Source organism: Oryctolagus cuniculus, chromosome 2 (assembly GCF_964237555.1).
Source record: "Oryctolagus cuniculus chromosome 2, mOryCun1.1, whole genome shotgun sequence".
Lineage (NCBI taxonomy): Eukaryota > Metazoa > Chordata > Mammalia > Lagomorpha > Leporidae > Oryctolagus > Oryctolagus cuniculus.
In genome coordinates this window covers 78,428,357-78,440,352 of record NC_091433.1, presented here as the reverse complement: position 1 = coordinate 78,440,352, position 11,996 = coordinate 78,428,357, and the positions used below count along the sequence as shown (strand labels likewise).

Genomic DNA, 11,996 nt, shown 5'->3' with positions numbered 1-11,996 from the left:
AGCAGCAGATGATGGCCCAAGTGCTTGGGCCCATGCCACTCACGTGGGAGACCCAGAAGAAGTTCCGAGCTCCTGGTTTTGGTCTGGCATAGTCCTAACTGTTGCGGCCATTTGGGGAATAATCCAGTGGAAAAAAGATCTCTCTCTCTCTCTCTTTCTGTAACTCTGCCTTTCAAATAAATAAAAATAAATATTGAAAACAAAAATTTTAGTTATTTATTTGGGAGACAAATGGGCAGAGAGCTCCCATCTGTTGGTTCAATTCCCAAATACCCAGAATGGCTGGGGCTGGGCCAGGCCAAAGCCAGGAGCTGGGAATTTAACCCAGGTCTCCCGCAGGGGTGGCAAGGATCTAATCACAGGAGCCGTCTCTGTTGCCTCCTAGAGTCTGCGTTAGCGGGAAGCTAGAATCTGGGTGGGCCGGGACTCAAACCCAGGCACCCCAACATGGGATGTGGGGACCTCAGCCAGACTCTTCACTGTCGCTTCTAAAGTTATACAATCTGAATTAAATAGAAAGCAATTTTAAAAAAATTAAACTTTGAAATAAATGCAAAAAAAAAAAAAAAAGAGAAAGGTTTGGGTCATCCCCCTAGGGTGCGTTCTTTGTAGTTTTTGTGCAAAAAGGGTCTGACAAAGAAGAAATGGAAATTGACTTCTGCTGAATGCTGTTGGTGGTCACGTGCTCCTACACACTTCTGTGCTCCCCATCCGCTGTTGATGCGACCACCACACTGTGTCGTGGCTGGGGTTATGTGGCTGGTGGAGCCCCGAAGAGCATGCTGGTGTGGACGCATGAACGCTGACAGCAGAGGTTTCCTGCACTGGAAGAACTCATGTGGTCCTCTGAACTGTTCTTCCCAAGAATTCGAGTTTCATGTAGTCAGTTGCTCTAGATGTGGGGGGAGGGCGTGGGGAGAGTGGGTGTTGGACAACGATGCCACCAGGGAAATACGATGTGGAAAAGCATCACAAGAAAGAACTGTGTTTTGTCCCTCTTTAGGGAAAACGGTCCAAGTTGCTCAGCTGCGAGATTGATTTTTCTGTGTACTTGAGCAAATCAGTCATGTCATTCTGTAAAGCACTGTTGGCTCTGAACTTCAGCATTTGGATTTAAGCCTAAGACTCTCACTATCAGTTGCATTTTTTTGTTGGATAAGCTACTTGATTTCTCTGAACCTCGGTTTGTATCTTTGTAACTAAGAGTAACTAAATCCAAATGCATGGTGAGATGCCTGGTGCATTGGAGGCAGGACATAAACATTGTCATTCCCAGGATTCTGTAAGATATAAGTTAAGGGGCCGGCGCTGCGGTGCAAAAAATAAAGCCACTGCCTGCGACACCCGCATCCCGCATGGGCACTGCTTCCCATCCCGGCTGCTCCACTTCCAATCCAGCTCCCTGCTGATGTTCCTGGGAAAGCAGTGGAAGATACCTATGTGCTTAGGGCCTGCCACCAACATGGGAGACCCAGAAGAAGCTCCTGGCTTTTGGGGGTCATGGCCATTTGGGGAATGAACCAGTGGATGGAATCTCTCTCTGTCTCTTTCTCTCTCTTTCTGTAATTCTGCCTTTCAAATAAACAAATCTTTTTTTTTTAAAAAATTATTTTTGTGCGAAAAATGTTGAAGTCCATGCATACAAGTTGTGGCGATCATTATTATTATTTCCACGCGGAAATGATATCTAACCACCCAGTAGTGGGTGGGGGAGGGCTCATCTCAGACCCTCACTAACTTAGGGGTCAGGAGCCAGGCTGACCAGGGGGAGGAGCTGAGTTTCCGGGCTGGGAGGATTGAGTGATGCTGGGACTACACACTCAGTGCTCATCTCAGAGATGTTCCTGGTGCAAATCAATTGTCTCCTGATTCTCCTTGCTGTAGAAGATGCTGTACCCACAGATCCTGCATGCAATCTTTGTTGTATTCAGGGAGGCTGGATATCTTTGGTTCTTTGTGCCTTAAGGACAACATGTTATGACTAGGTGGTGTCGCTAGGTGGCAGCAAAAGATCAGACATGAAAAAGTCAGTCGTCAAAGCCTTTTGCAGAAGTCTGCTTCTTTGAGTGTCTTACAGAAAAGGCCTGAAGTATTTAGCAGCCATAATTTCAGTAGATGCAACACATCAATTAAAACACCCTGTGTGTTTTTCCATGTGATTAAAAATATCTGAGGGGGCCGGCGCTGTGGCTCACTTGGTTAATCCTCCGCCTGTGGTGCCAGCACCCCATATGGGTGCCAGGTTCTAGTCCCGGCTGCTCCTCTTCCAGTCCTGCTCTCTGCTGTGGCCTGGGAAGGCAGCGGAGGATGGCCCAAGTGCTTGGGCCCCTGCAGCCGCATGGGAGACCAGGAGGAAGCACCTGGCTCCTGGCTTCGGATCAGTGCAGCTCCGGCCATAGTGGCCATTTGTGGGGTGAACCAACAGAAGGAAGACCTTTCTCTCTGTCTCTCTCTCACTGTCCGACTCTATCTGTCAAATTAAAAAATATATCTGAGGCCATTGGTGCAAACATCAAACAGTAATGAACTGCCTAGCGATTTTCAGACAGGCTGCATATACAATGGTGGTCCCATAGGATTATAACAGAACTGCAAAATTCCTATTGCCATCGCAACATCCTTGTGCAATGCATTACTTGTATATTTGCAGTGTATTATTTATGCACTGGCATAAATCAACCTACTGTGCCACCACGCAAGTGAAAATACAGCCACACAATGATGTGCAGTACCTGATACTTGATAATGATCACAACAGCTATACTACTGGCTTATGTATTTTCTGTACTATACTTTTTAGCATTATTTTACTCTACTTTTTTTTAAAGTTACTGTAAAACAGTATTCCCTGTTACGCAGGCAGCAGCCTCACGCATCCATGTGTTCTATTCCTTGGTTGCAGCAAGAGGCCACATGGTGTGACTGATCTGTCTAGTTCAGTTTTCTGCAAGCGCCGTCTGCGGTGCTTAGCTGACAATGACATCGTTGGTCCCTCATTCACATTTCTCACAGTAGCTGATGGGCTTGACTTCATATCTTCCTCCTTACTGTATATTTTACTACATTATATCTATTGTTGGCCTTTTCAGATTTCTTCCAGATTAATCAGGACATTAGTTTTAACTAATTCTCTCTTCCCTTCTTCATCTCAAGCAATACAAATTTTACTATAAATCACGTATATTTTATTTCGGATTTAAAGATCAAAGTCTCTATGAATGTATGTAAATTCAGGGTCACTTGGATTCCCTGAAGTTTTTTTTTTTTTTGATTAATTTATTTTATTCGAAAGGCAGAGTTAGAAGAGTTACAAACAGAGAGGTAGAGACAGAGTGAGAGATATTCCATCTGCTGGTCCATGCCCCAAATGGCCACAACATGGGCCAATCCAAAGCTAGAAGCCAGGAGCTTCTTCCAGGCCTCCTATGTGGATACAGGGGCCCAAGCGTTTGTGCCATCCTCCACTGCTTTCCCAGGCCATTAGTAAGGAGCTGGATCAGCAGTGGAGCAGCTGGGACTCAAACCGGCGCCCATTTGGGATGCCAGGGCTGCAGGCGGATGCCTAACCTACCAGCCACAGTGCCAGCCCCCTCCCTGAAGCTTAAACACCATCACTCCCACTCTCTCCCCACCTTGGGAGACAGACTGTGTTTGGGTTCTCATATAGTCTCCCATTTATATCCTCTATATTTGATAATTAAATTAAGAATTTATATGAGGGTTCAAAAGTTTATGCAAAATAAAGTTTGAAGATAAGTTTATTTTGGTGCAAAAAATTTGTGTAGTGTAGTTTTTAAAAACAATATGCATTTCCCACGAACTTTTGGATGCCTCCTCATTTAGGGAGTTTATAAATTTTTTGCTAGATATATATAATATATAATGTTCAATCTGGGTAAATCTATCCTTTCAAGCATTTAACATTTCTTTGTTGTGAAATCATAAAATAAAAACTTATCTTCTAGCTCTTTTTTAGAGAAATACACAGTAAACTAATATTGTCGGCCGGCGCCGCAGCTCACTAGGCTAATCCTCCGCCTGCAGCACCAGCATCCCAGGTTCTAGTCCTGGTCGGGGCGCCAGATTCTGTCCTGGTCACTCCTCTTCCAGTCCAGCTCTCTGCTGTGGCCCGGGAGTGCAGTGGAGGATGGCCCAAGTGCTTGAGCCCTGCACTCCATGGGAGACCAGGAGGAAGCACCTGGCTCCTGGCTTCAGATCAGCGCGGTGCGCCGGCTGCAGCGCGCCGGCCGCAGCAGCCACTGGGAGAGGGGAACCAACAGAAAAGGAAGACCTTTCTCTCTGTCTCTCTCTCTCTCTCATTGTCCACTCTGCCTGTCAAAAAAAAAATATTGTCTGTCTTTATCCTGCTGTGCAATAGAACCCCAAAACTTTACTCCTGTTTAGGTATAAGCTAGTACCCATCCCACCCTCTCTCCCTCTCTCTGACACACACACACACATCTGTACCATCTGAGGATAAATTCTGTGTGTGTAATTGTCCGATCCCTCAACACTTCAGTGTGAACTTCCTAGGAAGAGTGACATTCTCTCATTCTCTTACATAGTCACAGTGCGGTCATCAGCTTCCTACGTCTGTACTGGCAGAGGACTTTAATCTATGATCCATTTTAATATTTTGTCCTTGGCCTACTGATGTCTTCTTATGCTCCCAAGCTCTCCTGCCTTAGTTGTATGTTTTCAGCCTTCTGTAATCAGGAACCATACACAGCCTTTCTCTCTCTCTCTCTCTCTTTCTTTTCTTTCTTTCCAATTTATTTTATTTATTTGAAAGAGTTACAGAGAGAGGTAGAGACAGAGAGATATCTTCCATCTGCTGGTTCACTCCCCAGTTGGCCACAATGGCCAGAGCTGAGCTGATCCGAAGCCAGGAGCCAGGAGCATCTTCTGGGTCTCCCACGTGGGTGTAGGGGCCCAAGGACCTGGGCCATCTTCTACCACTATCCCAGGCCACAGCAGAGAGCTGGATCAGAAGAGGAGCAGCTGGAACTAGAACTGGCGCCCCTATGGGATGCCAGAGCTTCAGGCCAGGGCGTTAACCCACTTCGCCACAGCGCCGGCCCCACACAGCCTTTCTTAGTTTGCTAGCACATACACATTTTTTGAGAGTACGGCTCCTCTGCCGTCTTTACAGCTGGATGCTGTTTGGTTCTGTGTGATTCAGCGCACGCCTTCTCAGCTCAAGCTCATCAAGGAGTGTTTTCCTCGGGGTACCTCACTGGAGGCGCCCGGGATCTCTGTCCTCCCCTGGGGATATTAACGTTGCTCATCTGATTTCTCTAGCATGATGCTTCTATTTTTCTTCCTTGCAATGGATAAGCAGTCTGTAGTGGTTTATCTTGTTAACATGCACGTATATGCCAAGTTTTCTCCCAGATTTACTGCATCTTGTTTGACACAATCAGTACTAATGATGTTTGCAAAATAGTGGTTTCCCATCTCCATCGTTCCCAAGAGATTTGTCAGTCATCTCTTGCCATTCTACCAGAAGCAAGAAACTGCTGCCGTCTAACTCATTCTCTCTCTCTCTCTCTCTCTCTCTCTCTCTCTCTCTCTCCCCTAAACAGTGGCTTTGGACTGGTGTCCTCTAAGCTCTTCCGGTGCTATCAGAATCCCTGCAGGATTCTGCTAGCTCTGGTTGAGTTGTTCCAGCAAGTTCAAGGTCACAGTGCCCTTGCTGTGGCTCGCTGAAGCGCCTCCTACAGACTGCTGCAATGACAATGACCTTCTTCAGGCCTTTTGCGGGGTTCTCTTTGCATTGCGGGGGTGTGGCTTACCAACCAGAGGACTAATGTCTCCAGAGCTGCTCCCCCACACTCGGGGTCAGGGACGCCCTCATTATGCCTGAGTGCCCCTGGAAGCCGGGAGCCCCGCAGTCACAGTGCTGCCCTGGCTGTGGAGTCACCAAGCCCTTGCTTCCCAAAGTGGTCGGAGGACCCGCAAAGAAGGCCTGGAAGCCTTAGTTAGGTCTCTGATGGACACAGAACCTTCGCTCCCGCCCACACCTGGGAAAGCAGAATCTGCCTGCTAAGATACGCAGGGAGTACATCCAGGGTCGCTGAGCACCCTTCCTCGTCCCTGAGTGTGACAAGGGCCAGGTCTCGGGATGGCTGAACCTCCGCTGAGTGTCCACGCTCCCGTCGCGGCAGGGGCCTCGGGGTCCGGCCACTCCTTCCCGCTAAGGAGCTGAGGAGCTGTCCAGAGCAGCCCGAGCCCTTGCCCTGCAGGTCTTCGCCGGGAGCCCGCTAATGATCCCTACCCCCTGCCCCATCTCCGCACCCCCGCAGGGAACAAAGAGGGCCCCTCGGCTCCGCTCCACGCAGCCCAAGCTTTGCTCCGGCGAGCGCAGCTCCATCCTGGGAGCCAGAACCGAGTGCGGGGTCCCCGGTGCCTTGTCCCCTCCCGGGCCGTGTGCTGCACGGGCAGCGTCGGGGACTCCCGGGCGGGCGGGCGGAGCAGCACCTGGCTCTGTAAGGCGCAGGGGGCGCGGGCTACCAGTAGGCAGAGAACTTGGGGTCTCTGGTGGCCAGTCCACGTGCATTCTGCCCCCCGAGCGTTCCGGAAGATGTAGGAGGGTGAGGCTGGCTGTCCTGTAGGGGACGCCCTGGATGCGGGAGGAGTCGGTGCCCCAGCCCCTCTTCTTAGCACTTTCCCAGCCTGCAAGTGGGCTCCGCGAATGGACTCGGTGTTTTTCACTCCCTGTATCTTCTGCAGGTGGAAAGGGAGCTCCTCCACACCCGAGTGCGCCGATGGGAAGCCAGGAGCCAGGAGCTTCATCCCGGTCTTCCACGCGGGTGCAGGGGCCCAAGCACTTGGGCCATCTTCCACGGCTTTCCTAAGCGCATTAGCAGCTAGCTGGACCGGAAGTGGAGCAGCCGGGACTGCAACCTGGTCCACAAGGGATGCGGGCACTGCAGGCACTGTGTTAACCTACTCCATGACAGCACTGCACCCCCCCACCCCAACTCTAACTGTCACAGTTAAAGCTCGGGCAGGCCACTTACTTCCAACTCAGTTCCCATGTCTGAAACTGGATTTGGGATTTAAAGATCAAACACGTCCAAAATAATGTGATTAATAGCTTTTTGTCATGTTTAGAATTTGCTTCTACCTATACAAGTGGAAGTTATGGAACCAAACTTCGCTTGCACATGAAACACAGGTACAACTTGATGAGAGGTACAAGGTCAAGTGCCTGGCTGGAGCCGGATTTCCTGGATCTGTTGCTGTCCTCAGGACCTGGCCACTACATACCGATGGTAGGGTGTTTCTAATATGCACGGAAGACAGTCAAGTCACATGTTTTCTTACATACCTAAGCCTCTTGCTTTTCTGGAGCTTAAAACCTATAACTGGATTATCTTTAAATGTATAACAAAAACCTGAACAACTTGATAGAAAACAATGTGCTTATTGGGTCATCAAACCTCAAATTGGCGGGCGCCGCAGCTCACTAGGCTAATCCTCCACCTGTGGCGCCGGCACCCCAGGTTCTAGTCCCGGTTAGGGTGCCGGATTCTGTCCCGGTTGCTCCTCTTCCAGTCCAGCTCTCAGCTGTGGCCCGGGAGTGCAGTGGAAGATGGCCCAAGCGCTTGAGCCCTGCACCTGCATGGGAGACTGGGAGGAAGCACCTGGCTCCTGGCTTTGGATCTGCGCAGCGCGACGGCCATGGCGGCCATTTTGGGGGTGAACCAACAGAACGAAGACCTTTCTCTCTGTCTCTCTCTCTCACTGTCTAACTCTGCCTGTCAAACACACACACACACACACACACACAAACCACAAAAACAAGACCCAAATTGTACCCTCACTTCCCCTCAGCATGGGTCACTATTTTGGTAACAGCTTGTAAGAACTTGACTCTTCCTTAGGGTTGCAAAGTCTGAGTCTCCTGAAAAGTGAGACGCATTCTTGGAAGAAGTCCTGGAGCAATGGGGCTTCCAGTGGCCTATGGGCTCTGCTTGTTGGCTGCAGACGAGGCTGCTCTTTTGTGACAGCAGGACAAGGGGAGCCCTTCTCTGTGTTGAAAGAACCACCTATAAATAAAGAAAATGTTCGTCTTGGCAGTGAACCAGGAGATACCAGGTGAGCCTTCCTCCATCAGCTCATTAGTGATCCGGTGCAGCTGACCCTTCTTGGCACGGTTTTAGGATAAAATCTTGGGCATCCTTGTGCTTGCACTGGCAGTGTCCAAGCTCCACAGACCTTCTCCCTAACTTGTCCACGTTCTGGGAATACTTAAAACATAGAATAAAAACCCAGGCACAGCTTTTACATAATATTACTTTCCCATGAGCTTTTTGAAGACCGCCATGTATGCATGGATTTCAAAATTTCTTGGCCCCAAAATAAACTTATCTCCTAATTCCATTTCCCATGAATATTTTGACGTACCCTTGCATGAGAACCTGACACATTTCTCAAGGTTGCTAAATGACACCAGTTTCTGAGCAGTACTCAAAGAAGTGTGCAGCCCGGAGCCACTTTGGTAATTACGCAGCATGTGAGCATGTTCAACACTCTTGGTCTGGCAGGAAAGCAATCCATTTCATCTGCTCCAAACCACTTTCCCAAACTGATTTCACAACCCCCCCCCCCTTTATTTTGTGGAATACATATTGAGAATGGTCATTAAACAGCCTGTCCATGAAGAAATATTTTACAGATGTTAAAGAGTTAAGTTACATCTCTTTCCAGCTGTCACTTTTCAGACGAAAGAAAAGACCAGGAGTAATGGTCAATTTTTGCCCACGGTAACATTGGTTAATAGCTAACTGGTCGACATTAAGATTATCGAATTCTCTTGGGCTTCTACAACATTCACAGTCTTTCTCAACTCACTTGCATCCAGCTATCTCTTATTTGTAATTGGATTCTGTTCTCATTGACTCCAATTGCCTGGTTTCCCTCAATTGAGAAGAAATCCCATTTTGGGAATTAACTGAAAGCCTCGTAACAAATTGCAGTTGACTGGAGTGCTGTCTGTTCTAGATCATTTGCTTTGCTAATGACCTAGACAATTAAAATAGGGTACAGGGACAGGCATTTGGGTCTAGCAGTTAAGCTACCTGTTAGCATGCACATGGCCCATACTAGACTATCTGGGTCTGATTCCTGGTTCAGGCTCCTGATTCAGCTTCCTGCTAATATGGATCCAGAGAGGCAACAGCAAGGTCTCAAGTTGTTGGGTTCCCGAACTGAGTTCTGGCTCATGGTAGTAAGAGCTGCCAGCTGTTGTGGGCATGTGGGGATTGACCAGTGGATGGGATCTGCGTGCGTGTGTGTGTGTGTGTGTGTGTGTGCTTCTCAGTTTTTAAGCAGGGCATAATTCCTACAGTAATAGACTTAGGGAACAAATCAGCCCTTTCTAATAGTCCCCCAATCTCAGCTTCTACCTCCAGGAACATCTCTCTTGACTTTGCCTCTTTGTGTTCTAGAACAGTATGGTATCACCAAGAAATCCCACCTGCATTAAAGAAAGTCACCAAGAGGAAGAGCACGTGGTGAGCAGTGAGAGGCTGTCGGTGAGTCCTGGGATGAACAGAGATGCTGAGGCAGTCTGGGACATCTGTCTCCGAGGAAAATGTTGCGGGACATAGTGGAAGAATGTCCCTTGGGAAAAATCCTAGCAAGGCGACAGTAGTCAATGGTAACTTAAAGGGCTTCTTGCTGTTGGTGAAGTTGCTACTATGTGTATCAAACTCTTTTGGGAACTCTTCTGTCTTTAGCTTTGATTTTTACTTTCAGCTTTAGATTTCAATAATTAAGGACTGAATGATGTGAAATGTGCATGAGTCATCAAGGCGTGAGTTTTTGCTGGACTTCCACAAGGAGCTCAGCCCTATGGTGGCTGCTGCTGTAGGAGCTGTGTGGAGTTTCTCTTAAGACTTATCTCCCTCTGTGAAGTCAGCTAACTTCTGAGTGGCTCAGCTGTCCCACTCTGTGTTCCCTAACTTCAATTCTCTTTTCCCACATGGTTTATTAACCTCTTTACAAGTGGACTGACCTTATTAAAAAGGAGCTGAAACATTCGGATCAAAATTGCTTGTATCTTTCATTGTGTGCTGTTTTAACTTCATTGCAGTATGGTGCAAATGGTAACTGCGTATTGAAATGACTGATATTTAAATTGTAGGAGGTCCTCTGGTTTTTTAGTGGGATCTCTGGGGATATTTCAGTTCGGTCTCCATGCAACTTAAGTTAGTTATGGTGGAGTCACAGCTTTCAAATCTCTGTGTACCTGGCCCAGTGCTAATCAGAAGTTCTAGATTGGAATCTTGCCTCTGACACCAATTTTGAGCTAGCTAATTCCTTGGAACTTGCCTGTCCATTATACAAAGGAGAATGATCTCTTTACCTTTTAGGATAAAGGTCAAGTTTCTGTAGCACAGTGACTGTGCGTGTGTTAGTTCCTTGCCACTCCCTAGCCCAGATAAACTTCCCTGCAAAGTTAGTGTCCACTTTTGCTTAAAATTCATAAGTAATGCTTCACTTATGCTCTCATTTGCTTGTCAAGTTAATAGGTCAGGTGAACACACTTCATAGATACAGAAACTCTGAAAATGATTTGTCTAAGGCTTGTTTAAAATAAAGTAGGTGGCTAATGTAGTTGGCGACATGGAGTATAGGTGTGGACCAGGATTCAGTTTCACTAGCTCTTGCCTAAGGAGGAGTGTACAGATGCTTAGGCTGCTACGAAGTCCTCTTTGCTTCCCAGGTTACTGCTTTAGTCACACCCATAGAAGGAATCCAGTCCATGGAACCTGTGATGGGAGCAAGAGTATGGTTTTGCAACCTTGGGAAAATCATTCTGAATCTCTTTGTCTGAAACTGGAACCACCTCATCAGGCCAATGGAGCAGTGAATGAAAACATGAAAATGACTGTGCACTGCCTAGCATGGTTCATGAATCCAGTAACATGAGTCCAAACGACAGTACGTTCAACTTCATTTGGAAAAATATTTTATTTTGGCTCAGATATTTTCTAGACTATTCATATCTGTGTCTTGTGGACTGCATTCACATAGGCTGCCAAGCATAATGAGATGTGGTAGGCTTACTACTTGGGTAATACATTAAAAAAAAAAAAAGCAAGCTGTGCTTCTCCTTCAGTTAAAACATTCCCAAATCAAGATCACCTTGAGCTGAAGAACCAGTGTGAGGGGAGCATGTGTCCTGAGGAGGCAGGGTGAGGGCTCTAACTGGGAGACAGAGCAGGCATGAGAGGCTACCCCAGGGTCTCAGCACCCTCCTCTCCTGCACAGAAAGGGTTAGGTTTCTCCTGCTACTCTCTCCCAACTTTGCCCTCGCAAGTCTGCCTTTGCACACAAAATATACAAACGTGTCCAAGAATCAAACTCGAACCCATGTGTAAGTGATGTCCAACCATATTCCACCTTCTCTGGACAGGCTGTCTTGGTCTCTTTAGACCTTCAGCCTTCCACCAGATTTCCAGGGCTGCTGTCCAGGCTAGCTCAGTGGACATCCACGGGCCCCATGGGGAATGTTCCTCTCAGTCCCACCCTTCTACTCTGAAGGCCCCATTTCCAGCTTGGGCCCCAGAAATACCTGCCATTTCCTGAAGGATTTTGTGGAGCCAAAAGGCTTCCTTAGCCTAGGCAGCTCATGTCAAGAGCCTTGGGAGGCTGGTGCCGTGGCTCACTAGGTTAATCCTCCACCTGTGGTGCTGGCACCCTGAGTTCTAGTCCCGGTTGGGGACTAGTCTTAATTTCTTAATCTGATACATGTAACAGGAAGCCTAAGGCAGATTTAAATCTGAATTTTCTTCTAGGAATTTAACTCGTATAATATAGGTTTGGGTTTTCTTCTGGAGAATAGGAAGCTTTAGAAAAGTTACTTGGGGGGCTGGCGCTGTGGCAGTGTGTTAACGCTCTGGCCAGAAGCACCGGCATCCCATGTGGGTGCCGGTTCTAGTCCCGGCTGCTCCTCTTCCAATCCAGCTCTCTGCTATGGCCTG

At 47.8% G+C, this 11,996-nt stretch overlaps 1 long non-coding RNA gene across 1 annotated transcript; it reads left to right on the top strand.

Moving 5' to 3' along the window:
* The first annotated feature begins 6,752 nt into the window (after positions 1–6,752).
* Positions 6,753–10,729, top strand: LOC108178862 (uncharacterized). The gene is made up of 3 exons (XR_001795622.3): positions 6,753–7,277; positions 7,890–8,103; positions 9,456–10,729. It is a non-coding gene; the product is annotated as an uncharacterized lncRNA (long non-coding RNA).
* The last annotated feature ends 1,267 nt before the right edge of the window (positions 10,730–11,996 follow it).